General features: G+C 37.9%; 1 protein-coding gene across 2 annotated transcripts in view; it reads right to left on the reverse strand.

The window, feature by feature from the left end:
• Pla2g4a (phospholipase A2 group IVA) overlaps positions 1 to 17,231 on the reverse strand; it is a 160,550-nt gene extending 143,319 nt beyond the window's left edge. The window contains exons 1-2 of one of the 2 annotated variants that reach the window (XM_047521189.1): positions 16,625 to 17,231; positions 4,405 to 4,568 (exon numbers count right to left, since the gene is read on the reverse strand). The gene's annotated coding sequence lies outside the window, so the exon portion shown is untranslated. The remainder of the gene's footprint in view (positions 1 to 4,404; positions 4,569 to 16,624) is intronic. The other variant, XM_047521190.1, reaches the window with a different exon arrangement.
• Positions 17,232 to 27,329: the final 10,098 nt, after the last annotated feature.

Consider the following 27,329-nt stretch of genomic DNA (forward strand, 5'->3'; position numbering starts at 1 on the left):
GAGTGGTAGCCACTCTTGAACCAGTAAAAACGATAAATAGTAGCCAACTTCCTAGGTGAAACTGAATCATAAATAACATCTCATAAAACACTTTATTTTATTCATTCATTCATATGTATTTGAAGTCATGATCAAATGTCCCTTCTTCTTTTTTCACAGCAAAAAATTTCTAGAATCAATTTTTCATTGTATTCTTGCTATGCGTCCATTCTTCTGCACAGAATTATGCCCCTCATTCTAATTTCTAGAAACCTAGACTGAAAAGACTACATGGTCCAAGGGAATACACCATAGACATCCATTCTACTGTTGGACCTCAGGAATACTCTTTCAAGAAGCCCAAAGAGCCTTTGATTATATGGATTGTAGGTATCGCTACATTTGATATCAAAGCATAAATGTTTAAATTATCTATATGTCCATTTAAGCTAACAATAATACATCAATTATATGTTAACCTTAATAATGTACTTTATGACAAGTAATTATATTTTATCAAGGAAACAATTTAGAAGAACAGTATTATTGGACATTTTTTTATAAATCCCTCTCAAGTCTGACTGGTAGTAGATAACTGGATTCTCATACCACTTCTGTATTCCATCTATTTCAAAATATTATCTGGATAGAAGGATGTACATGATTCAGAAATCCAACCTTACAAAAACATACCATTAGGAAAAGAGGAATGTTTTAATAGCTTTCTAAATAAAATTATCAGTGTTCTCTTTTGATATAGTACTAAAACTTAATAAGCAGTAGTTTCTTAATGCTGACTTAAAATGTGGAATCTGAAATTAAGCATCAAGAAACCTTTTGTACTTTTCACATTAGAATCTGCTGGTCTCTTTTGCACTTTGAATAGAACTTTTACCCAGGCATGATTTTGTTTGCTTATTCACTGCAATGAATAATTGCTCAGAAAAGCCACCCAGTCTCATTGTGATACAATTTGGTAGTTTTCCAGTAAAAAGATTTGATGAACAGAAACATTTGACTCCTGATGGTTTCATTGATCAAGAGAAACCACTGAGCAAATATTTCTTAACAGTTTGATCACAGATCTTTTACCCACGAGTGCATGATGCATCAGTCATCATTTGGAAATGCCAGTTTATTGAGTTACATGGTTCTTTCTTCATAGAAAATGAAACATCCCATCTGTTACTATCACTACCAAACTTACCAGGAACATCTTTAGTGGGAAACTGTTGAGACCATAGTGGTAGATATATATTTTTCAAAATTCTAATTTTCAGAAAACCAGCACCATGGCGTCAGGCTACAAGACTGGCCCATCCATTTGCAGCAGTAACCTGGTCAAATGAGGAGCCAAGTGCTTCCAGATGCCATGTTCTGGGGCCAATTATCTCTACCTGGATGTACCCTGATCTCCAGGAAGTTCAGATTTTTTTTTTCATTTTTCTCCTGTTATCACTTTTTGATCACCCTATGCTAGAAAGTTTCTGAAAACAGCTAAGCCAAGATTTTGTTTGAGAAGCACGTGATGGTTCAGGTCAGAACCCTGAGTAAAGCAAATGGTTGCAGCAGGATCCAAGCAATATACCTCTCATCTTGAGGTTACTGAGAACCCTGGGGCTCAGATTAAAGACATCTGGGAGAATAGGATGACCTTGCCATCAAACCAGGAGGGTGGAACTTTTGCATGGCCTTGGTCCTGATAGGGAGACCTGAATTTGCACAACAGAAATTCATGGACAATATGATGTCAAAGTTTGATTGGTTGGAACCTTGTTCCCCTATCAAGGTGGATGGTGGAGTGTGTCCTCACACTGTCCATAAATGTGCAGAGGCAGGAGCTAATGTGATTGGGTCTGGTGGCACCACTATGAGGCGGGAAGGTCGCAGATCTGTGATCAGACTGCTAATGAGCTGCTGGAAAGGTTTTCTTGATCAAAGACACCACGAGGAACACAGTGTTACTGCTCATGAAATCTTTTTACTGGAAAACTACCAAATCATATCACAATGAGGCAGGGCAGTTTTTCTGAGCAATTATTCACTTCAATGATTAAAATCTGTTGTGCAGAATTTTCTAAGAGGTTAGAAATTGATGTGTATAACTACGTTTTTAGTGATGCAGTTTAAAGATTAGTGGGTAAAGTATTTTGTTTTTCCTGGGAAAGATTCGATTTTATATACAGTAAAAATATGGTTGGAACCATGCTACAGAGGTACATCACAATGCCAAAGGAGAGCATATTAGCTAATATAAAATTTTTTCTTTTATATTTCTCAAAATGAATTTTCTGTTGTTTCACAGCAGTTTCTAAATTAAAATTAGTTTGAACTTCATATGTTTTTCCTACTTCATGTCATTTATGATTGGTTTATATGCTTGATCATATGAATAGAATGGAACTTAAAAATATAAGCTACTTGGATGGAATGCATATCATAAAAATCACTCTTCATGGAAAACTTCAAACATTATCATTGGCAATGAATACTGTTGCTTTCCTTGAGGTGACAGGCTCACTCCATTCATTTTTGAGAAAACATCAGTCAAATACTGAAGTCTAAATAGTGGTTGTTTGCCGAGCACAGTACGGCACACCCAGAAGCCAGGGGGCTGGGACAGGAGAATTGCCAGTTCAAGCCAGCCTCAGCAACTTAGCGAGGCCTTATCTTAATTTTTTTTTAAAGTGCTGGGATGTGGTTCAGTGATTAAACACCCCTGGTTCAATCACTGGTACTTATAAATAAATAAACATGGAACTGGGGTTGTGGCTTAGTGGTAAAGGGCTTGCCTAGCAAGTGTCAGGCACTGGGTTCAATTCTGAGCACAGCATATAAAATAAATGAATAAAATAAAGATCCAGCAACATCTAAAAAATATTTAAAAAAATAAAAAATAAACAAAATAAATAAATAAGTAGCCATTGTTCGTCTTTTGGCTAGACTGTCAATTAAGAACAGTATTTCATGGAAAATGCAGGTGGTTTGGTTAGCCACTCAAATAGCTGCACAGGTTCTTTACCTCGACATGTCAGCCTCTGGGTACAGCAGAGGGGTGTCCTCCACTCTTCCCATTTCACCATAGAGCACATTAAAAAGCTACCCACTCGGAGTGGCGATTTCATAAAATTGCTAACTCTTACTACTTCTGAAGGGTGTTCTTAAGTGAAACCTGCTTGATATTTTTTGAATCCAGATTGCTTGGTGACACTGAATATGATGACTATGGACACCAGGACCAAGACCTAAACAGCCTAATGACTCCAGGAACAGTTAAGTAACGACTACTAGACAAATTACACTGGAGTATGATGGAGAGAGAATTTTGTCTTGTGGATTCCCGAGAGGATTTGGGACCCCTGCCCCTTGAACGGTCACTCTACAGCATCCTGATAGGTGCTGTTCATGGGCCCTTCCCCAGTGCCAACTCCTTTCTAAGCAGAGTTACTTTAAATCCTGAATTCGACTTCTTTTTCACTCTAATGAGAAAAGGGAAAGTGTCCAAAGGCAAGGAAGAGGAGACAGATGACAAACTAGAAAATGAAAACTCTTTTCAACAGAATATTTTCATTAACTTGGGGTCTGTAACATATATTTCTGTGGGACTGAGACTAGAAGGCAATTCCCTTCGTTTTCAACATGAATTCCTTTGATTGGTAAGGACTTAACAAAAACTTTTAGCAGAAGTTCTGCCTATGTGGTGGAATGGCCATTGTAGGAAGATTCAGTTCCTATTGTGAAGAAGTACTTGTTGTTGTTGTTTAGGTTGTTTTTGTTTTTGTGGTGCTAAGGATTTAACTCAGGGGGGCTCTACCATTGAGCTTTACTTCCAAACCTTTTTTATTTTTATTTTTTATTTTGAGACAGGGTCTTGCCAAGTTGCTAAGGTTGGCCTCGAGTTTGCAATCCTCCTACCTCAGCCTCCTGAATGACTGGGGTTATAGACATGCACTGCTGTTCCAGCTATCAAGAAATTTATATAAGCTTAAAATCAAACCCTAGGTCCTGCTTTGCCATTTTCATAAATTTATACTGCAAAGACTCTCAGATCTTATAGAGACACTAATCTAGATGCCTAGTCAATAAACCAAAAACCAATAAATGAAAAACTAGTTTCTCGAAAGCTAACATGTATCATTTATTGTAAAATGTTTACTAAACATTTACTAAACTTAGAGTCTACATTTGTTAACTTGACTTAACTTCTGTGTCTGTAAAAATCTGCCTAATAAAATTGGCCCTTCGTTAACTCAGAATTCCAGGTTTATGATATATTATAGTTTCAAGACAGCATTTTCATAACTAGAATTAGTTAAACTACAAGATTGGTCTGGTGCTAGAGAAGCTAACGATAGAGAATAAGAATGAGCCAAGATTCCAAACCAACACCTACTCTTTTTTGCAATTACCAATTTTCATTGTTACCTGGGGTGAAGGAACATAATGAGTCACCACCAGCCCAGTGACTGATGGAAAGGGCCTGGAGACCTGGCCTGTCAGGCAGCGTTGAAAGATAAGGACCTAGATTCTCCCGCAGGTCAGCAGGGGGTGTCACGTCACCAGCCTTCTTCTCACCATCCGGTGAGCTCCTAGAGTTGCAGGAGAGAACCAGAACCAGGAGGTTAAGTGAATCCCATCCAGGGCACCTGTGACTTCTCACTTCAATTTCTTTCATTCCTTTCATGTTCAATTTTGATTTGTATCCAACTACCCCAAATAAATATGTTTTCAATTCACTCAACATCAATAACAAGAACTGAATGATTGTGGGAGTATAAACATTAAATGTTTGCTGGAGTTTCAAGGACAAATTGATTCATTATAGAATATCAGAGAAACTCACACAGTGATCAACTGGTATTCATATTCCACAAACAGGTATATCACAGGTAATAGCCTTCACTGGTAAGTGTGTTCGGTGTGGGTTAAGTGTGTTCATATTGGGTTTTTAAAATGCCACATGGGACTGTGGGTTATAGAGGTTCAAGAGCTGGTGTGAATAACTTTGTGTGCCCTTGAGAAAATCCCTGAGTAATAACCATGTCCTGCCTTGAAGTTGAAGTTTAAAGAGCATTTACAGCATAGCTCATTAGCTTCTGAAATACTCTATTCAGATCTTTCAAAGCTTGTCCATGGTTAAATAGTAACAACATGCCTATTTCCCTTTCCCCAAGGGAACTGTTTAAATTGCAACATCCTGTTTGGGGAACTCTGACTTCACACACATACTGAATAGTAAACCTTGCTCATGCCCATTCCCAGTAGTTGTGTTGGGGCAGTTCCATTGTTTCGAATGGAACCTCCAATGTGCTTTCATAAGAACTTCAATTTAAAGACTAGTTTGAGAAAAAGAAAAAATCCTGGCTCAATAATTTCCAGAATGTTTTTAAAATGCACCAAGACACAAATGAGTTCTGATACTGATAATTCTTATCATGGCTTAAGCAGTATTGTATCAGAAGACAACAGCCACAAACCAATATTATTTTCACTATGAAACAAGAACAGTCAATCACAGGCCATATTGTTGAATTTGAAACTTGGATATTTGTGTTCAAGGATATCTAAGCCCTCCTTCATTATTAATGCTTCTCCTTCAGTAGCATCCATTCATCCTTCTGGTGCTCACTGGGACCACATTTTCTAATTCCATCACTCAATAAAGACAGAATAGGCCTGAAAATAGACATGGATGAGCACTCATTCAGAGTGACCTCTTAACTTCCAAGTGCAACCGACTTAGCCTACAGATGGCCCCCTCTTTGGAAAGTAATTGTAAGTAAATGTAGCAATGAAAAGAAGAAAGTAAAGGAAACAGGATGGAAGAAATTAAATACTGACACAAAAGTCTGTCTGGGCCAATGCTTTTCACTCTCTGCCCCTGCAATCGCTTCTGCCCCAAGGGCTTGAGAGAGCAGGGTTTCAGGATCTGGTCTCATTAAAACACACTCCCACCCCTCTTCTGTGCCTCCTGGAATAACCACCTTAACTGCTTTGCAGAATATTATAGAATTTTATGTGAAATGTAGTTAGGGCCTGAGTTAGAGGGTAGCCTAGGAATAAAGAAAAAGAGAACACAATCTAATGAAATTCAGGAAGTAAGATGGATAGAATTTGTCAACTGAATCTGGAGGCTAGGTAGAAGAGAGAACTCTGGCATCTTGCCTGAGTTGCTGGTTGGATGGGTTTACAGGTAAGTTTCTGCATGCTGCAGGACCTGAGCTATATTAAATATTCAATGCATACTTTGATTAAATGGTTGGATGGGTGGATGGATTGATGGATAGCGGCTTAAGAATGGTGCCTTCCACAGAGAAAATGAATAAAGGAAAAGGGATGCACCCAGGTGAGAAATGCATAGTGAACATTTCCACTTAACAGTAACCTCCATGGCCTGATGACACCTGTATAAACCTACACAACACACAGTATTGCATCTCTGAACCCATCATGTCAAACCCTGCAGGCATTTTGAAATAATTGATTTCAGAGCAAAAAAGAATGATAATGATGATGTTTAATCACCATTCCCATTTCTTGGAAAACACAGTAACTCATAAACACCATCACTGAACATTGCAGCATTATAAATGTGTTATATGCTAGGGAGAGGGAGTGTTATTCGCTCTGCCTTCTTTCTGGAGTTCAGTCCAAGAGACAACACACATTTGTCCACATTTGCATCATGAGCTAAGTGAGAAACAACACAGCAGTTTTACTAAGCTGAACAAGTCCTGGAACAGTCTCTAAAGAACCCTGGAGGACGCAGCTGTGGCCAGAGCTTAGCTCTCTCTCCCCTAGACTGCAAACTCTGCACCTACAGACACCCGGTGACTGGAAGGTGGAGGACACGGTGAGAACGGCTGCCCACCTTGAACAACGGAATTTAAGGACAGAGGGGAGACTTGTCAAACATGTCCATCACATGGGATTCGCAAGCAAAGGAGGCAAGGGGTGGCCAACACAGGGCAGCTACCTTTAACAACAGATGGCTGGAAAAATGCTATCGTTCCCCAACCAGTGCATGTGACACCCCCAGAGTGGCCCTTCTTCCTGAGTGTAAGGACAGTTGGTACAGAGGGATGGACCCAGCTCCACCCAGGACAAGCAGAGGCTAGAACCTCGTAAGAGACGTTCCCCCAGCTTTACCAACCAGAGTTTCTGGCTTCTGCATTATTTGGGTTGGAAGATATAGTTGAAGACCCTTAGAAAAGTCTGTCTAGTGGGCCAAGCCTTTTGGCCACTTTCCACAGAGACATTATAGTTGGTTCTACAAGAAAGAACATTTTTAACAAAGAAAACAGCTTCATTGGCAGAGATATAAGGAATCGGCAGGAGTGACATGGGGTAATTATTCTTAATTTTATCTTGGGTAAAATATGGAAGACGATACCAAAAAATATTTTTGTTAGCTATCTTTTTCTTAAAGCCTTTCAAATTTTACTATCTAAAAAGAAGGGAGTCTGTTTGGATCTTTAGCCAACTTTTTTTTTAAAAAAAGCAGACTTGAAATACATCACAAGCTTAGCATTCTTTTTTGGACTCCTGGCCAAGTAAAGATTCAAGAAGAAATACATCAGCAATATCTTTTGGCATTTTGCAATCAAAGGTCTGTAACTACTTCTATTTGGGCAATTCCTGTGCGTGCTTTGCTGATAACAACCTCTTCTAAAATTTTTATTATGTAATCGTCCAAAATTTTTATTATATAATCATAAAATAAAGGGTAAAATTAGTGATAGAGCATGTGGAATCCAACTCATTGATCATTGATCTCTGATGTGTTTGTATATAACTTGAAGTTTGAACATTTAGATATTTCTCTTTTGCTGCACCAGCCATATATCATAATTTTTCTCATTTATTTAGATTTCTTTTTCTTGTTCATAGTGGGAACTCATTCAGACTCCAGAAGGGCTTCTAAGATAAAAGTAGAGGTAAATAATTTTAATGTATTACATTTTTTAATTCTAATAATTTTATAACATTTAATTTTATATTATATTAATTTTTACATTAAAATATTACATTTGGTATTTTTTTGTCCAAAAATTTGCTTTGGTTATTTCAAATATAAGCTGTAAGTATGCATACATTATACTTTAATATATTACATTTTAATAATGTTTCACAGATTGTCTTATATCTGATAAAATAACAGGTTTAACAAATACAAATTACATAAAATAATTCAATAATCTTCAAGTTTAGAGTATTCAGCCACTACTTCAAGAATAATAAATCTTTCTAAATCTTCAAAAGATACGTCAATGCAACAGGATTCCAAGAAGTTTATTCTTTGCTGCCAGTTTCTAATCTTACATTGTAAGAGATAGAACCTGCTTTAAACCAGAGTTAAGGGCTAGGATTGTAGCTCAGTGGCAGAGCTCTTGCCTAGCACATGTGAGGCACTGGGTTCCATCTTCAGCACCACATAAAAACAAATAAATAAAATAAAGGTATTGTGTCCATACACAACTAAAAATATTTTTTAAAAAACAGTTCATAAAAGATTTGTGATGAGGAAGGGTGAGATTGTTGAAATCTCACAACAGTGTAACTGTACACCTGTGCTCCCATCGAGATACCATCAGTCAAAAAACACACCAGTTAAGAATCGTCAGGCAGGAGCAAGAAAAACATGGAACTGGGCACAGTGGCACACACCTGTAATCCTAGTCACTTGAGGAGGCAGGAGGATCACAAGTTCAAGGCCAGTCTGTGCAACTTAGTGAGACTCTGTCTCAAAATAAAAAATAAAAAGGGCTGGGGATTTGACTCAGTGGTATAGCATCTCTGAGTTCAATTCCCAGTAGGAAGGAAAGAAAGAGAGGAGGCAGGCAGTGAGATAATTTTCTTTAAACTTTTTAATTGAACACAGTAAGTGTGATAACTTTTTCGGACTAGGTCAGCTTGAAGTGAATGGTTTGGATTCAGGAATATGGATATCAGAAATCCTAAAACCATAACTAAGCATAAGACATAAATCAAATACATATATTTTTACCATATATAAGAATACCATATATTTATGTCATAAATGTAATAAATCTTTTCATATATATTTAAAAAAAAGATATCCTAAAACCAGTGGTGGGGCAGAACTGGAGGAAGTGGATATGGAAGCGGATATGATAACAATGGTGTCATATCTGTACAGTAAGCCTACACATATTCCCTCTTCCAATGTCCTCAGAGCAATAACTTAGTAACAGTGGCGGTAACTGGAGTAAATTAGCCCTTGTCATATTTTAATGCATGCCAAAGATTTGCAGATATGCTGATCAAAGCTTGGTATGGCAATATATCTTGCAATGGTTTGAACACCATCCAATATTTCATGACATAACAATCACAATTTTTATACGATTTTTAAAAAAATATTCCCCATCAATCACATATTATTTATGGAATATCTATGTTTGTTTAAAGGTTGTCATAAAGTATTATGAACTCATGATAAAACACCGTTTGGTTTCTTCGCAACACGAACATTCATCGGATAGGAATATTCATCATGTTTTACAAAGGGAAAAGCCATAATACAGACAAAAAGTTTTCTGTGATTATGAGGGGGAAAGAAATGTAAGCAGAAAAACTGAACAAGAGTCTATGAGTAGAAAAAAATTTGACTCACACGGTAATTGTGAGAGTAAAATTGGTTGAAGGGAAAGAGAGGAAGGGAAAGAGGAACAGGACAATACAGAAATAACTGGCAGGGATCTTTTTGAAAAGAGAGCCATAACAGTAGTCAACCTTATAACACTACAAAGAAACAAAAATAAATGATTTACTCATTGACAGATTTTTTTTGGTTTTTTTGTTTGTTTGTTTTTTAATTTGTACTTGGGATTGAACCCAAGGAGCTTAACGGGTCATTTTTTGTATCTTATTTAGAGACAGGGTCTTGCGGAGTTGCTTAGGGCCTCCTTTGAATTTGTGATCCCCCCGATTCAGCCTCCCCAACCGCTGGGATTACAAGCATGCGCCCCTGCACCTGGCTTAGGGTGACCTTTGAATTGATAAGGAATTAGACATTCCCTAAATCTTCCAGCTCACCAATTACTAGCATCATTTTAATTATTTGACAGCAATATATTCAATTACCCCAGATTAATAGTTTTTATTTCCTTCCTATTCTGTTTCATCTTAGTTCTAAAACTTCAACATGTTTCTAATGTCAATGATGCAGAATTAAATTGACAGCCAAAACATATATCTCACTAGCTTAAAACACATTTCCATCATTACCAAAACAGTCAGGGTGAAAGAAACAACAGGTAGGAACTCTGGTTTTCTAACTGATTTTCTTGAATAGTAAACTATCGAATCAAATTTTCCTGTTTTTTTTTTTTTTGCTGTTTTGTTTGTTTGTTTTGGATTTTGTTTTTTGAGGTAAGAATCACATCTCACCCCAAAGAGTTTACAAGGTCATCCTTAAGTTGTTCGTTCAGAATGTATCTGCGTTTGTTAACAGTGATACTGAAGTTTCTAGAATACTGAAATCTATAAATGATAAAATATTTAAAAGACCTCTCAGAAGTGTCCTGTGTAATAATTATAAAGTCCTGCTTTGAGGCGATATTATCTGCAAAGCTTGCCTCCTGAGTTTCTCCTTACTTAACTCATTCCTGACATTCTCTGACCTGTCCTCGTGGTTCCAATAAGTCCATCTGACTTTATTGTCTCTCCATCACACACCTCTGTTGGGAAACGATCCAATTCCTATAGCCACGCTAACAGAATTGAAGAATTAGGTTTCTGCTAATTCCTAGACATATTTTTGTCAATAAATATAAATTTTGACACAAATAAATGAAATAATAATGGTGAAATTTGAAGTATTGTTTAGATAAAAGGGTTGGGGACTAGGCAGAGACAGTGGTGGAGGAGAAAAAAGAGTAACTGATGGCCCCTGATGCACTGCACAGAGATGATCACTAACCTGTGCAAACATACGCTCTAGAGGTGTCTTAGCTGTTAAAGAAAATCTAGAAATTGAGCTAATGTGTGCAGTGTCAACGTAGAACACTTCCAAAACAGCCCATATTAAAGTTCCACTTAAGGGCTGGGGATGTAACTCAGTGGTTAAATGCCCCTGGATTCAATCCCTGGTACCAAAAAGAGGAAAAAAAAGTTCAACATAGCACTAGACTAGTATCTCTTGCCTACATCAAAGTTTGGCTTCTGAGGCTGACCCTGTAAAATTTCCTACTGTCAGACAGAGTCAGGAGTTCCATTTGTGAATCCAAATGTTATCATTTGAAATGAGTTATGATTTCCTACTCAAACTCCCACAGAGGTGCTCAGCTGATAAAGAATCATTTGAAAGGGACTATTTCTCTTCCCAAGAGATTTAGAAGCTAACAGAGATGAATGAGAGAAGTAAATATTTACTGATGTTTTGGAAACCAGAAGGCAAATTGAGCCTACAGAGGGGGCAGATTTACCAAGAGCAGGATAGGAATATGACCACGAAGGTTTTAAAGCTGACCAGGCTATTGGGTTTGCTTGTTTTACTTTGCTTGAGAAATTCTTATTATTTACTCAACGTCTATGTCCTAGTTATGATGATATAATTTCTTTAGTAAATAACAACCTTTGCTACTCAATGAAGTTCATAATATAGTAAGAAAACATATCAAGACACAAATACATAAAAATGCACCAGAACAAGCCCAAACTCATAAATAACTCAAACTCATTGTAAAAACTCTTCTAAGCAGAAAGGGAGAGATGTAGCAGGTTGGAAATAAAATCCAAAGGGATTGTTTTCTGCCAGGACCAAAGTGACTGAGAAGAGGGACAAGTTTGATCAGGTTTTACAAAGGAGTTGGATATAACTCTGGAATATTTTAATTTCCTTTTTATAGTCTCACTGAAAATTCTACAAAATATATTGTCATTTTGTAAATGACCCTAGTTCGCCTTGTATTTAACTTTGATAAGGTAATTACTCATCGTACTAAGAGGGACTTCTGTGTCTCTGTATGAGATTTAATAGACCAGTAGTCTTTCCTTGCTGGGCATAATAGTGCACATCTGCACCCAGTAACTCAGGAGGTTGAGGAGAATCACAAGTTCAAGGCCAGTCTGGAGAACTTAGCAAGGCCCTAAGCAACTTAGTAAGACCCTGTTTCAAACTAAAAAATAAAAAGGGCTGGGGACGTGGCTCAGTGATTAAGCATCCCTGGGTTTAATTCCCAGCACCAGTACCACCCCCCAAAAAAATTTTTTTAAGTCTTCTTGGCACTGACCCTACAAAGCATGTAAAGTCCCGGCTCCTGATCACTGTATCCACCTTCTACTTGACCTCTCCTCTTACATCTTAAAGGTCCCACAAACTCACTAGACTAGCACTTAAAAGCATGACTTCATCTCACACCTGGGCCTCTCGGTAAATGGCACATGCATTCCATGGTCACCCTTGACATCTTATCCCTGGGCACCCCCCATTGCCGGGCTCTTGATAGTACTTCTAAACTATTCCTCCAATCCATGCAGGCCTTCCTCCCTCTTCTTTCCCACTCTCAAGTGACAAGGCCTCCTGCGCTAACACCCGGGTCTGATTCCCGCGTACCATCCCTGCTTGCTACGGTTGGTTCTCGCACACAGCACACTCTCTGCGCTGCCTAAAACACAAATCTCATCAGGTGCATCTCTTAAAACCCTTTAAAGGCAACACACCGCCCTTGCTGTAAAGAGGAGGCTCCCTAAGGTGTCCTAAAACCTGAGTCAGGAGCCCTGGATCACCTCAGCCCCAGCTTCCTTCTCTGCTGTGTTCTTCCTCGCATTCTTTATTGGAGCTTGCTGGCATCTCTCAGATTTGGATAACCTTGATCTTTATGCTGTAGGACCATTCCACCTTCTCTTTCCTCTGCCCAGGACATCTGTCACATGCCCTTCTACTAGCTCTCTTTTCTTTCTATTTTTCCTTCAAATTGTCCAAATATTTCTTCTAAGGAAATCATACTCTGACTTGACAAATCTTGGGTCAGATCCCTATTTTTTTCTTTTTTTTTTGCGGGGGAAGGGGTACCAGGGATTGAACCCAGGAACATTTGACCACTGAGCCACATCCCCCGCCCTATTTTGTATTTTATTTGAAGACAGGAGGGTCTCACTGAGTTTCTTAGCACCTTGCTTTTGCTGAGGCTGACTTTGAACTTGAGATCCTCCTGCCTCAGTCTCCCAAGTCGCTAGGATTACAGGCATGTACCACTGCACCCAGCCAGATCCCTATTGTTTAATGGCACCCATCATTACTTTTTAAATTTTTTTATTTGTTCTTTTTAGATACACACGACAGTAGAGTGGTTTTTTTTATTATTATTATTATTTTTACATCTAAATGATGATATTTGCCTGACTCCCCAAACCAGCCCGTGGACTTTCCTACTCCCATAGAAAGCTACCCCAGCTGCAGGTTTCAAGTGAAGCAAATAGTAGATGAATCACCTGTAGAGCTAGAGCTCTGACTTTAGCATCTACAGCGGGTATTGCTTAAAGGGGTTGCAGCAACCCTGGCCTTGTGCCTTGTGAGTGCCTTTGGAAGTAGAGTATATTTTGAAATATCATACACACATGGAGTACAACTTCCTATTCTTTTGGTTAGACATGATGTGGAGTTACACTGGTTGTGTATTCATATGTGAACATAGGAAAGTAATGTCTGATTCATTCCACTGTCTTTCCTATTCCCATTCCCCCTTCCATCCCTTCATTCCCCTTTGTCTCATCCAACGAACTTCTATTCTCCCCCGCCCCTTTTTGTATGTTAACATCCACATTTCAGAGAGAACATTTGACCTTTGATTTTGGGGGGTATTGACTTATTTCACTTAGCATGATAGTTTCCAGTTATATCCATTTATCAGGAAATGCCACAATTTCATCCTTATTTATGGGTGAGTAATATTCCAGTGTGTGTGTGTGTGTGTGTGTGTCACATTTTCTTTATCCATTCTTCTGTTGAATCTAGGTTGGCTCCATACTTTAGCTATTGTGAATTAAGCTGCTATAAACATTGTTGTGACTGCGTCACTGTAGTATGCTGATTTTAAGTTCTTTGGGTATAGGCCAAGGAGTAGAATAACTGGGTTAAACAGTGGTTCCACTCCAAGTTTTCTGAGGGATCTCCATACTGTTTTCCAGAGTGGTTGCACCAACTTGCAGTCCCACCAGCAATGCATGTGTGCCTTTCCCCCACATCCTCACCAACACTTACTGCTACTTGTAATCTTGATAATTGTCATTCTGACTGGAGTGAGATGAAATATCAGTATAGTTTTAATTTGCATTTCTTTAATTGCTAGAGATCATGAACATTTTTTCATATAGTTGTTGATCAATTGCATTTCTTCTGTGAATTGTCTGTTCAATTCCTTTGCCCATTTATTGATCCAGTCACTATTTTTCATCTGTGCACATACTTGAGCACTGTCTAATCTCACACAGTAAACTTTATGAAGGCAGGCACTATCTCTCTTTCTGTTGGCCGTTTTCCTAAGCATTCAGCCCAAGAAATAGCAAATACAAGTATCTTAAATATATTGTGGACTAAATGAAAGAATGTATGAATGGATGGGTGAATGGATGATTGAGAGAAAGAACAATTGTCTTCACATGTTAAATTAATCACTTGTCATTCAGTTAACCATTAAACCAAGCTTTTACTGAATTTTATCATTTCCCAGGAAGAAAGATATCCTGCAAGAACTGCATTTGCTGAAATAGTACAGGGAAGAATAGCAACCAAAGAACACAAAGAATATTTGCTGTTACTTTTCCTGTTCTAAATGGATTGCTCTTCCTAAGAGCATCCTCTTATTTGGTGAATTTATCTTTTCCTCTAAGTGTGTGATGTTGTGGAAATGAATATCTGGGAGGCTTCCTCCCATTATGGGAATGTGGGTCTCTCCCCTTGAGTCCTTGGCACCACTAGGGAATAAGTATGTAGCCTAAGCAGAAGCAATCACATGCTTTTCTTGAGATTTCCACTTTTAAGTAATAGCTGCTGGACAATTAATCTTAACAAGTGGACTAAAGGATGCTCAGATAGCTGGTAGAAAATTATTTCTGAATGTAGCTTTGAGGGGGTTTCTGAAAGAAATTAGCACTTGAATCATTAAACTAAGATCTGCTCTTGCCAGTGTGAAGACTCCTATAGAATAAAAAGGCAGAGGAAAGATGGCTTCTTTGCCTCTTGACTCAGGACATCATCTTCTCCTGCTTTTAGATATAAGAGCTCTTTCTTGTGGGGTCTGGGGCTCAGGGATGTACACCAGCAGCCTCTGTGTTTTGGGGACTCTGGACTCAGACAGGAAGTTACACCATCTCCTTCGCTGGTCCTCAGGTCTTAGACCCTGAGCTGAGTTACCCCACCAGCTTTTCTGCCCACTCATTGTGCGCATGGCTATTGTGAGCCCTCTTCATCTGCATGATCACAAGACCCAATCCCATGATGGATCTCCTTAGCTGCCCGCCTGCCTGCCTTTCCATTCATAACCATACACATCCTATTGGTTCTCTTTGGCTGGGGAATCTCATCTAATATAAGCCACAAATGACAAAAGACAAGGATCGAAGGTCATTCCTCTGGATAGCAGGGTTGGAGTGTCCTCCTGGAGGCACTGAGTCTGCCTGTTCCACAGTGGCTATGCTTCCTCTTCATTACTTTGCTCGCAGTCACTGGTCATTAAGGAAACCCTAATAAAATAATGAGAAACCACTTTGCACTCGATAGGACAACTCCAATCAAAATGATAGACAACAGGGCTGCGATGGTGACTCCAGGGTAGAGCACGTGCCAGGCGCTCTAGATAGACAGCAGCAAATGTTGGCAGGGATGTGCAAAGATGGGCGCCTTCATCCCTGACGTTGGGTATGTAAAATGATGTCGTCGGTTTGGAAAACAGTTTGGCAGTTCTTCAAAAGATTAAACACAGAGTAATCATATGATCGAGCAGTTGTACTTCTGTGTATGAACCCAAGAGAAAGAAAAACAGGTATGTGTACAAGGAGGCTTGTACACAAGTTTTCAGTAGCAGCACTATTTATAACATTGAAAAAATGAAAACAACCCAAATGATCATCAACCAATATATTGATAAATAAAATGTGCTTTATAAATGCAATGGAACACTGTTTGGCAATAAAAATTGAAGTGCTGATATATGTGTAATAGAATGAATCTTGAAAATATTATGTTCAAAGAAAACACCCTGTCACAAAAGACCACATAACGTGTGGTTGCATTTCTATGAAGTGTCCAGAAGAGGTGAATCCATAAAGACCAAAATTAAATCAGTAGTCGCCAGAGGTTGGGGAGAGGGCAGAAATGATGAACGACTGCTAATGGTGTGGGGTGGATGTTTAGAATGTTCTAAAGTTAGGCTGAGGTAATGGTTGTACATTTTAAAAAATATAAGAAAAACCACCAAAGAGTATGCTTTGAAGGAATGAATTTTATAGTGCAAGAATTATGTCCCAAGAAAACCATTATTAAAAAATAAAGGCAGAGTATTAATAAGTACAGGTAATCATGCCTACAAAATGCAGGAGCGGATGGACTGGAGAAGGCAGAGCAGGTACAACTTCATGGGGAGATGACGCTGTGAACCACCTGTCTCTCACCCAGGCTTACCTGTGACACATTCGGAGTGAGTTCCATCAGGCTTTCACTGCCCAGATACATACATATTAAAGAGAAAGTTCTGGATTCGACTTTAAATGGAAAACATGTCGCAGAACGGTCAAGCGTACAAATCCCAAGAGATTAAGCTTCAGGCAAATCCAATCTCCATGGCCAGATGGCTAAGCAGCGTCATTAGTGCAGTTCAGCGACACCTGAGTTTATTCAGTGACGCATATTTTTTTTTCCCCTCTTCAGACTCACAAGTACAAGAATTGCCAGAAGTCAAGGACCCTAGAACGTTGTTTCCTTCTTGCAGGATGTCGAATGAGTGGATGTTAGAATCCCCTTCGCTTCTCTGGTTGTTTAGTGTGTAACCAAAATAATCCAGGTCTCCAAGTGTTTGCTCACATACTCAAAACCCAAACAGCATTCGGTGGCACCACAAAGGCAGGAAATGCCTCCTGAAAACTGTCGCCTCTGTCACCAATTTGAGGCCACCATCAAGCTTCCCAAGGAAGAACAAGAATCTCTTTAATTCAGGCATATATCCAGAAATTAGATGAAGTTTGTGATTCTTTGTCTCCTCTCCATAGAATATGCCTGTGTAAAATGAGAAAATAAAGTTTTAGACTGTAACCAATAGAGTTTGCCGGCACTATCACAATAGGGCACAGTTGCTAAGGTAGTGCTTGTTAATTATTAGTACTATTTGGTTAATCACTTACTTACGAGGGGCACATAACACGGAAAGCATAATGCAAATAAACATAAGAGGACACACTAAAGTGGGATTTTTGTTGTAACCTAGGAAACCAAATTGCAAATCACCATGCATGCCACTGAATCAAAGGGAAAGTGACGAGAATGGATTGTTATAAAAAAAAATAAACAAACGACATCCTTCACCACAGATTATATATTAGTTTTATGACCTCAAAATTTCTGGCAGAAGAATATCATGTCAAAGATTGTTTTGAGCTGGGTGTGGTGGTGCATGCCTGTAATCCCAGTGCCTCAGGAGGCTGAGATAGGAGGACCTCGAGTTCAAAGTCGACCTCAGCAGAGACAAGGCACTAAGCAATGCAGTGAGACCCTGTCTCTAAATAAAATACAAAATAGGGCTGGGGATGTGGCTCAGTGACCGAGTGCTCCTGAGTTTAATCCCCCATACACCACTCCCCAAAAGAAAATTCATGATTTTGAAATGCTGTTATTCTGGATTACCTGGGTGGGCCCTGAATGTCAATGCATATGTCCTTCTGCTGCTGGGTGTGGTGGTGCACACCTGTAATCCCAGTAGCTCCAGAGGCTGAGGCAGGAGGATCGCAAGTTCAAACTGAGCCTCAGCAAAAGTGAGGCCCTGAACACTCAGTGAGACCCTATCTCTAAATAAAATACCAAAGTGGGTTGGGGATGTGGCTCAGTGGTCGAGTGTCCCTGAGTTCAATCCCTGGAACCCCCCTGCCTCCCGCCAAAAAAAAAAAGATTGCCTCGAAAACACACACACACACACACACACACACAGAGTAACCTGTGAACTAAGAAGAAATGCGTCTTAGCAATACAGACTCTGAACAATCCCTGGAAAACATTAGGAAATCATATCAAGTCAGAGCTGAGGTTAGCCTTTAAAGACAGCAGCAGAATCAGAAAGCAACGTGTAAAACAGTGGGTGATCCCCATGCCTCCAGAGATCCCTGAGCTGGCCTCCATTCTGTTGGCCTCCATGATGGGGCACCAGCTGCTCTCTGCTCTGCTCACATCTTCTGCTAGATGAGAAGAGTAGAAACCTAAGATTCAGAAGCATTTGACGTGGGAGAACAAGAAGGCAGGCTTTGTGACTTTAGCCTGCCAGGTAGAATATCTAAAAAAAAAAACCAAACATCTTGAATCATTAATGTTAATTTTGTGTCTGTGCATGTGCGGTGCTGGGGATCGAACCCAGGGCCTTGGGCCTGCGAGGCAAGCACTCTACCAACTGAGCTACATCCCCAGCCCTATTAATGCTAATTTTCCATTAATATTTGCTTTGTGCCATTGATTTTTTTATGGAGTTAATTAATAAGATCTTAAGAGTACAGTATCAGCAGTTTTGACAAATGCATAAACTCACGGAACCCACAGCCTATAAAAATACAGAATTTTCACAGCCCCAGAGAATCCCCCTTTGCCTCTTTTAGTCAATGTCTTCCCTTCCAGAAGTTGCTTTTCTCCAGTTCCTGACACCACCATAAATTAATTTTTCCTACTCCATGATTTCGTATAGATATGTATTTTAATGTCAAGATTCTTTTACTTTATACAATGTTGTATATATTTACAATTTTTTTTTTTTTAATGGCTGAGTGTTAATCCATTGTACTTTTGTTTATCCATTCTTTTGTTGATAGCAAACTGGGTTGTTTCAAGGTTTGGACTATTATAAATAAAGCTGCTGGTAATGTTCTTGTACAAATTTGTATGGACATATATTTCTATTGCTCTTGAATAAAAACCCAAGAAAGGATTTTCTGGGTCATGGGGTAGATATGTTTAAATTTTTCAGAACCCTCCAGTTTAAAAAAAATTGATCAAACCATTTTACATTTCCACCAGGACTGTATGAGAGTTTTATTTGCTTTACACCTTTGTCAACATTTGATTACAAACATTTTTTTTTTCTTTTTTCATTTTCTTTTTTCATTTTAACCTTATAGTGTCTGTGTGGTGATCTCACATGATAGTTTTAATTTGTAGTTTTCTAACAATTAAGGACATTGAACATGTACATTGGCTATTCAGGTGTCTTTCTTCAAATATTGCTTCGAGTCTTTTATCCACATTTTTACTAAGTTGGTTGTCATTTTATCATTGAAATGCAGAAAATTGTGTATTCTGAACTATTCTCTTTTTTTCAGATATATGTGTTGAAAAGGTTTTTCTTCTGGTCTATGCCTCATATATTCACTTTCTTAGTCTCTTGATGAGTAGAAGTCATCATTTTTCCTATTCAATTTTTCATTCTTGTCTTATAAGTTTAGTTAGTCTGTATGATCTTTAAGAAATATTTTCCCAGAAAAAAATGTTACATTAATATTCTCCTGTTTTCTTCTAGAAGCTTCATAGTTTGAGGCTTTTACATTTGTGACTACAATTTATCTCAAATTAATATTTGCAAGCCTGGTGTGGTGGTGCACCCCTATAATCCCAGTGGCTCGGGAGGCTGAGGCAGGAGGATCCTGAGTTCAAAGCCAGCCTCAGCAAAAGCAAGATGCTAAGCAACTCAGTGAGATCCTGTCTCTACAGAAAATACAAAATAGGGATGGGAATGTGGTTCAGTGGCTGATTGTCCTGAGTTTAATTCCTGGTTATCCACCCCACCCCCGAAATTAATACTTTCATATGACTTGAAGTAGAATTCAAAGTTCTTTTATTTTTTCCATATAGACAGGCACTGATTCCAACACCATTTATTTTAAAAACTCTTTATTTGAAAATTGCTTATTTTAGGTTTCTTGAATTTCTGAATAAATATTAGTTATCTTGCTAACTTCTGCTTTTAAAGTCTACTAAGATTAAGATTGAAGAGAATCTATAGAGTAATTTAAGGAATTTGGAGGCAGTTGAACATCTTAATGACTATTAAAATTCATGAACAATGGTATCTCTCCATACATTAGTCACTTTTTAATTTCATTAGTATTTTATATACTTTTAAACATTTTTTTAGTTATTTATGGACCTTTATCTTATTTGTTTATATGTGGTGTTGAGAATTGAACCCAGTGCCTCACACATGCTAGGCAAGTGCTCTACCACTGAGCCACAACCCCAGCCCAATATATTTTTATGTATAAATTTTACAAAACTCTTATTAAATTTATCCCACCTAAATAATGTTTTTGAATGTAATGATACTTTTAATTTTATCTTTTAATTTTGGGAGTACAGTAATACAATTTATTTTGACTTTGATATTAAAATATAGCCAAATCCACTTGTTAAATCTAATACCTTTTATATAGATCACTTAGAAATTTCTACCTGTACAAAAATCACATCATCCGCAAATAAAGGAACATTTATCATTTCTTTTTGATCTGTACGTATTTTTCTTGTGAAATTGCACTAGATAGGGCCACTAGTACAATATAAGTTTTTGTAAGTTTGAATAAAAGTGGACAGCCTTTAAGAAAATGAGAGGACATACATATGGAAAACAATATGCACAAAAGACTTATCCAAAGAAGGACTATTTTCCGAAATATACAAAGAACTCTACAAACTCAATAATAAAGAAACAAGCAAGTCAATTAAGAAATTAGCAAAATACCTGAACAGACAACTCTCCAAAGAAAATACACAATGGCAAATGAGCTTATGGAAAATACTCCACATCATAAATCATTAGGAAAATGCAAATCAAGAAAACAATGAAATACCAATACCTCGGACCTCCATGACCAAACCCTAGAAACTGGAGAGGGGCAATGGGGGATTAAGAAAGACACACAAACACTTATAGAGAGATAGTTGGGACCAGGTGGAACTCTGACCTCTGATGAAGGAGCAGTGATCCAGATCTAGCTCAGCACTTTATTATGTAAGGTCCCACAATTAGGAAGTTAAAAACTATAGGGCATTGTCCTTTGTGCACTATAAAGTTACAGAACTAGAAACATTTTTGTAACCATTCTACTGTTTCAATGCTAGGAACATCCTGTTATTATCCTGCTGTATGCAGGAAGCCCATTTTCCAGGGTTTCTGCAAAGCAGGCAAGTTTGAAAGTTTGCAGTGCTTGCAAGATATTCTGGTTATCTTGTTATACTCAGAATTTTCTATCCCCTGCAGCTGGTGTCTGAGCTCAAGGTCAAGACTGTTATTGTTCTGTAACTTTGTACCAAACTTTCTCCCGCAGGGCTTTACCACAGCTCCTGGGCAATCTCATCCTGCACCTTTGCAGGAAAGTTCCCAGGGCAAAGTGCAGTCACAGCTCCAAGGCAGTCAAAGACCATGGTCCAAGTCTCCTGTCTCCCCTAGTGCACACCTATCAGAATGAGCAAAATCCAAAACACTGTGAGAATGATGCTGGGAAGGCAAAATGGTACAGCCATGTAGAAGACAGCAGAGGAAAAAAAAAAAAAAAAAAAAAAAAAAAGACCTGTCAAACTATGAAAACCATGAAGGAAATCCAAATGAGCATTATTAAGTGAGAAGAGCCAACTGGAAAAAAGCTACACACTGTATAATTTCAACATGTACTATTCTGGAAAAAGCAAAATTCTGGAGACTGTAAAAGAATTCATGGTTACCATGGGTTAGGGGAATGAATAGGGAGAACACAGGGATTTTAAGGTAAATGAAACTATTCTGTGCAATAATTTGATGGTGAATACATGGCATTATACATTTGTCAAAATTCATTGAATGTACACCAAGAGTGAACTCTGGGGTAATGGATTGTGCCAATGTAAGTTCACCAATTGTAACATATACCACTCTTGTTCTGAGGTTTTAATAATGGCGGGGCTCTTTCATGTGAAAGGGCCTGGAGTATATGAGAATCTCTACAGCTTGCATTCAATTTTGCTGTGACCCCAAAATGATCCTAAAAAATGAAAACTACTGCTGGGTGTGGGAGGCTGAGGCAGGAGGATCAAAAGTTCAAGACCAGCCTCAGCAACTTAGGGAGGTCCTAAGCATCTGAGTAAGACCTTGTCTCAAAATAACAAATAAAAAGGGCTGTGGATGTGGCTCAGTCATAAAGCAATCCTGGGTTCAATCCCTGGTAGCAAAAAAAAGGACCTACTTTAAAAACACATGGACATCCATGCCTACTCTGAATCTTTAAGGAAGAGCAGTCAATATTTCACTGTTAAAAATAAGGTCAACTTTATAATATTTGTACTTCATTGTTCATTAGACTGAGAATCTTTTTCTTTAGTCTTACTTTGCAGACACTTTTCATCATGAATTTGAATTGGATTTTTGACAAATACTTTTTCTGTATGTTTTGAATATCATATGACTTTTCTCCTTGTATTAATGTAAATCACATTATCTGATTTTCACATTAAATTAGCAGCGTATTGTCCTCTTTCAACATTGCTATATTTGATTGGCTTTCATTTTTTTAACTATTTTTGGGTGCTTATGAGGAATATTAATTTGTAATTTTTCTTTTTTTGTAATGTATTCAACTAATTGGTATCAGGGTTATACAGACTTCACGAGATTAGCTAGAAAATATTGTTTCTATCTTTGCTTTTAGTTAGTACTTTACAAAACAAAACAAAACAAGACAAAAACTATTTTTGTAACCAAGCATTCTAGTCCTGGGTAGTGACAATGGGCATTTGAGCTATAAGAAGGAATAGTCTTGGTCTGGGGACATAGTTCAGTTGATAGGGTGCTCACTTTGCAGTTGCAAGGCCCTGGGTTCAATTCCCAGCCCTGCAAAAAAAAAAAAAAAAAAAAAAAAAAGGACTAGTCTTGCCATGTATATTTAAAACAGTATCTTCCCCGTTCATTCAGGTTGTGTGACTTTCTTGTTTAGCTGAATTTCTAAACTCTTCTACATGTTTAAAAGTACTCGCAGTCACACCCACACAAAGTAAGAGCCCAGCCTCCCAACCTTATTTCTTGTGGGATCATAAAGGTCACCATTTGTTTAGTTTTAACTATCTTTTTCCTGGAAAGTATTTTAATTATATATGTCCTAAGGGCATATTAAAGTCACTCAGAAAAATACTCGTCACTGATTAAAATGATTCTCTCAAACTCTCATGTTTACACACATTAGAAATTAACATTGTAACTGGGTACAGTGCATGTGCCTGTAATTCCAGCTACTGGGGAAGCTGAAACAGGAGGTTTGGCGTTCAAGGTCAGCCAGGGCAACATTGGCAGACCCCCATCTCAAAAAACAAAAAAGTAATTCATTAATTAACATTGCATTGAAACTTATTGGAATATTGGCATGCTTACCCAATTGAATCTCAAATGAAACTATTTTTTGCAGAAATAAAAACAGCCACATAAACTAGAAACATTACCATTTATTTATTTATCTATTGGTACCAGGGACTGAACCCAGGGGTGCTTAACCACTGAGCCACATCCCCGGCCCTTTTTTATTTCTTTTTGGTACCAGGACACTCAATCACTGAACGACATCCCAGTCCCCTTTATTTTCTACTTTGAGACAGGCTCACACTGAGTTGCTTAGGGTCTCACTAGTTTGCAGAGGCCAACCTCAAACCTGTGATTCTCCCGATTCAGCCTCCCGACCACTGGGATTACAGGCATGCACCACTGCGCCTGGCTCAGTTTCATTATGTTTTGCTATTTTTTCTAACTTATTGAGATGAATATAAAAGAAAAGATGAAATACATGTAACCATTGAAATAGATAGAAAAGGCAATTATAATCTTTTCTTTCCTTTATGCATCTAAAGTCGGGTTTCCCTCAAAGTATTGCTTTAGCTATGTCCTTCAGGTTTTGATTAGCAATTTCCTCACTATTGCTCAGTTCTAATAGTTTTTATAATTTTTATCATCTTTTCTTCTTTGATCCATGGTTTATTTAAAGGTTAACTTTCAAATATATGGAATTTCTATAGTCATCATTGATATTGCCAAATACCTATGGAGTTATCACTGGCATTTTCAAATATATGGAGATTCCATAATTATCACTTATAATTGATAATGAGATAAACTTAACATGAGGTCAGAGGATATGATTTAATATTTAATCTTTGAGACCCTTTTTTAGCTCAGAATAGAGCAAACATTTTGTAAATGGGTTAATGTGTACTTGAAAAGTGTATGTTATTCTGCAAGTGTTGTATGCAGAGCCCTCTATATATACAATAGACAATTTTTGACTTTATTAAAAATTCAGATTTTCTATATCCTCACTCATTTGCTTGTTGTCTCTTTGCTATATCAATTACTAAAAGAGATATTTTAAAATCTATCACTGTGGCTGTGGGTTTTTCTCTTTTCTCCTTCTGGTGTTTGTTTTATCTATTTTGAGGTTATAATCTTACTTGCACACAAATTAAACAGTGTGAAATTTTCCAAGTAAATTAAACCAGGACATTCATTGTACTCATAATAATATGAAATATTAAAATCTCTAGTAATATTTTTACTTAATATCCTATCTGGTGTAATATTTGTGTAGCTATATGAGCTTTACTTTGATTATTGTTTTCATCATATAAAAGAGGCTAGAAAATATTTGTAAGATATGTACTTAAAAGCTATTTAGGGGGCTGGGAATATAGCTCAGTTGGTAAAGTGCTTGCCAGCATGCACAAGGCCCTGGGTTCAATTTCCAACACCCACAAAACAAACAAACAAAAACACTATTTGGTTTATTTTAAAACAACTTTTGAAATATTGAGAGAAGTATAATTAAGCTTTATGATATAGAACAAGAACCACAATCCATTAATGTACAGATGATCAAATACAATAAATATTATATTCTCATGTGTGTGGGAAGTAGGGTGTGTGTGTGTGCACACACGTGTGCTCATACTGAGTGTGTGCCTGAGCATAAAGATGCACGTCCAGTTGTTTTCAGGAGTTAGTCCTAGGTAGTACAATGTTAGTGACCATTATTTATTTCATTTTACTCCTCTGTACTTTTAAATTTTCTAAAATGAGTTTCTATTTTTTTTGTTTTAAAAAGTTTCTTTAAAAATTAAGGGAAGTGGGACAATGTGAAATTCATAGAGAAAACTTTTTTTTTTTTTCCTGGACAGGAAAGAGAATGGACTTCAGCAACAGTAAAGTGTTTGATATCTTTAATAAGAACAGTTTCATCCTGGCTTACACCTGTAATCCCAGCAGCTCTGGCGGATGAGGCAGGAGTATTTCAAGTTCAAAGCCAGCCTCAGCACTTAGCAAGGCCCTGTTTCAAAATAAAACATAAAAAAATGTGGTGGGGGTGGGGGATTGGGGATTTGGCTCAGAGGTTAAGCACCCTGAGTCCAATTCCAAGTACTCCCCAAAAAACGTTTCAGAAGTTCTGAGCTAAGGTCAGCTCATAAGGGACTTCAGAGTTGGAGACATTTTTTTTTTTAATTGTGAAGGATAAGAAAAAGATAAGGTAGGAATGATATGTGAACAAAATTGCAGAGTTGATCTTAGTTTTGTGTAGATTTTGAGAAATGTGTTTATAGATGAAAGGCAAGAAAGAAGATGAAATCAGAAAGATCGGTTTATTGATCAGGAAAGAGGGAGCCCTTGAGGGCATGGGCGGTAGACTGGTTTTATAAAAAACAGAAACTGGTCAGAAAAAGATAAGGGTCGCATTCTCCAAGTTTGTTTCAATTCAAGAAGTAATAAGACCAGTGCACTCCATTTGCAGGTAATTTATTAAAAGGCAACTTGCTTACTGTTTGTCTGGTTTTTCTTTTCAAAATAGGATCTCCCAGGAGGCATGGAGTGTTACAGGGATCAGAGAATCTAGGCTGTGTCTTGTATTCTTATCTGAATAATTGGACCATTCCAGTCTCAAGGTCACTAAGGCTGGAAGCTAAGATTACAAGGGACGGGAGCTGGAGCTGAGTGGTAGAGCATTTCTTTAGCATGAGTAAGACCTGGGTTTGATCCTCAGCATTGCAAAAAATACACGGCAAAGAGATCTTTGAAAGATGAAGGGGGATGCTTTCTTTCAGTCCACCCTAAAATGAACACGGGCTGTAACTGTCAAGCCCTCATTCCGGAATTCGCTTTAGATTTACACCCAAAGACACCCCTTTAAAATTATGTATTTATAATACCTAGATGACTTTGCTTCATTGTTTTTCAAGAAATTCTTAATAAAGATATTGTTACTGAAAGCTCACACCTTATCCCATCCCTGAGATTAGGGAGGGGGAGAAATTAGGGAGAAGAAGAGAGAGGAAGAGAAAGAAAAATGTCCCTTTTACAAATAAGTTGCAGGGGCAAAGGAGCAAAAGCTATGTTCAAAGCTTAAAGTGGCCCACTGTCAAGAGTAAGAGTTTTGTCAGTTCTCTAAAAAAATCATAATGTTAGTAACATTTTTCAGTTTATAGGACAATTATAAAATAGTATTTTTTTTCTGTACTGAAACACAGTAGAAGCTAAAAAAAACAAAAAAAGTAAATGTTCAAAACTTAAGATGAACGCATGCGCGTACATTGGAACAGAGATCATTGTAACCAGAAAGAACCATGGGTCAGCTCGCCCACACCTCTCCCAAGTCAGGCAGCTCATGCTTGCACAGATGAAAGGTCTTGCATGCTCTTCCAGAGGACCTGCAGAACAAGCTGGCTTCCCCCAGAAACTGCCTAGGACCAGATGCCAGCTAGTCACTGCAGAGCCGAAAAGGCAGGAAGAGACTGCACAACAGACCCAGGGATGCAAGAAGAGCTTCCCTTCTGTCCAGTCAGCCCCGGTTTGAAAGAGGATCTAAAAGGTGACCAGGACATGGACAGAGGAATCGATTCCCCATACAAAGATTTGTTCTCGGCTTTCATTTTCCAAAGATGAAATATTTCCTTCCTCTTTCCCAAATGTGCTGTCCAAATATTTTTTCTAAATATTACCCCTAGAATTTTTCTTTCAAATTGCTTATATTCCAAATAAAAATGCTCAACCTCTATGCTTTCTCCAGATATTGAATCATGTAATGAAGGGTTTTAAAGTAAGCCAGATCTTGTGCATGGAGTCTATATCACTCCCTGCAACATT

Source organism: Sciurus carolinensis, chromosome 12 (assembly GCF_902686445.1).
Source record: "Sciurus carolinensis chromosome 12, mSciCar1.2, whole genome shotgun sequence".
Classification (NCBI taxonomy): domain Eukaryota; kingdom Metazoa; phylum Chordata; class Mammalia; order Rodentia; family Sciuridae; genus Sciurus; species Sciurus carolinensis.